We start from the raw sequence: 1,911 nt of genomic DNA, 5'->3' as shown, positions 1-1,911 counted from the left end.
ATATGGGGCCGGGGGGAGTCTCTCCCTCAGGGAAACGCCGCTCCCGGCCTCGCAGCGGGTCCCGGGCACACCCCATGGCTTGGATATGGGGCCGGGGGGGGTCTCTCCCTCAGGGAAACGCCGCTCCCGGCCTCGCAGCGGGTCCCGGGCACACCCCACGGCTGGGATTTGGGGCTGGGGGGGGTCTCTCCCTCAGGGAAACACCGCTCCCAGCCTGGCAGCGGGCCCCGGGCACACCCCACGGCTGGGATTTGGGGCTGGGGGGGGTCTCTCCCTCAGGGAAATGACACTCCCAGCCTCGCAGCGGGTCCCGGGCACACCCCATGGCTTGGATATGGGGCCGGGGGGGGTCTCTCCCTCAGGGAAACACCACTCCCGGCCTCGCAGCGGGCCCCGGGCACACCCCACGGCTGGGATTTGGGGCTGGGGGGGTCTCTCCCTCAGGGAAACGACACTCCCAGCCTCGCAGCGGGTCCCGGGCACAGCCCACATCTGGGATTTGGGGCTGGGGGGGTCTCTCCCTCAGGGAAACGACACTCCCAGCCTCGCAGCGGGTCCCGGGCACAGCCCACATCTGGGATTTGGGGCCGGGGGGGGGTCTCTCCCTCAGGGAAACACCGCTCCCGGCCTCGCAGCGGGTCCCGGGCACACCCCACAGCTGGGATTTGGGGCTGGGGGGTTCTCTCCCTCAGGGAAACGCCGCTCCCGGCCTCGCAGCGGGTCCCGGGCACACCCCACGGCTGGGATTTGGGGCCGGGGGGGGTCTATCCCTCAGGGAAACACCGCTCCCGGCCTCGCAGCGGGTCCCGGGCACACCCCACAGCTGGGATTTGGGGCTGGGGGGATCTCTCCCTCAGGGAAACACCGCTCCCGGCCTCGCAGCGGGTCCCGGGCACACCCCACGGCTGGGATTTGGGGCTGGGGGGGTCTCTCCCTCAGGGAAACGACGCTCCCGGCCTCACAGCGGGTCCCGGGCACAGCCCACGGCTGGGATTTGGGGCTGGGGGGTCTCTCCCTCAGGGAAACGCCGCTCCCGGCCTCGCAGCGGGCCCCGGGCACACCCCACAGCTGGGATTTGGGAGTCTCTCCCGGGGGGAGAAGGGAGTTGGGGGCCGCCCCGAGGCCGGAGATGGGGGTGCTGGGCGGCGGGGGGGGGGGGAAGCGACCCCTCCTCCCCCCCCGCCCCCCGCGCGGCCGCTTTACCGGTCGCCTCGCGCCCGGACCCTTCCCGCCCGCCCGCCGCGGGCGCATGCGCGCGCCGCCCGTCGCGCCTCGTGCCGCCGCCCCGCGGCTGCGCGCGCGGTCACGTGACGGGGGGGAGGGGCGCGGGTTGGGCGGGAAAAGGCGGGCGGGAGGGAAGGGGGTGGGCGGCGGCGGCGCCATCTTGGGGAGGGGGGAAGAAATGGGTGGGTAGCGGGGAAGAAAACAGGCGGCGTGTGAAAGGGGGGGATGATGATGATGGGGGTGCAGTCTGTGGGGAGAGTTAAGGGGAATTGGTGTCTGCGTGGGAGGGAGGGGGGTGGGGGGGGGGGGAGGAGATTTGAAGGGGCGTGAGGTGTCTGTGAGAGAGGTGGAAGGGGCCTTGGTGGATGGTGAGTGGAGCAGGTGATGTGCCAAAGCCAGAGCGTGAGGGGAGCGGGAGGTGGTAGAAGGGGCAGGTTTGAGGGAAGGGAGTTGTGAGCGCAAAGGGGGACGTAGGGGTTGGGGGTGGTGGGTTCAGGAGGAGAGTTTGGGGAAGGGGCTCAGCAGCGTTGTAAGAGAGCTGTGGGGTAAAGCGCTGGGAAAGTAAACAAGGGGGAAAAGGAATGTAAGCGTATGCAGGCTTAAGGGAAAAGCAGAAAGTGGAGAATAGCGAGCAGGAGTGAAGATGGGGCTAGCAAGTGGGCATAGGGGGATGTGCCGACTGTCATG

This window comes from Struthio camelus, chromosome 16, assembly GCF_040807025.1.
Source record: "Struthio camelus isolate bStrCam1 chromosome 16, bStrCam1.hap1, whole genome shotgun sequence".
In the NCBI taxonomy this organism is placed as follows: domain Eukaryota; kingdom Metazoa; phylum Chordata; class Aves; order Struthioniformes; family Struthionidae; genus Struthio; species Struthio camelus.
Note: the sequence above shows the minus strand (reverse complement) of the source record.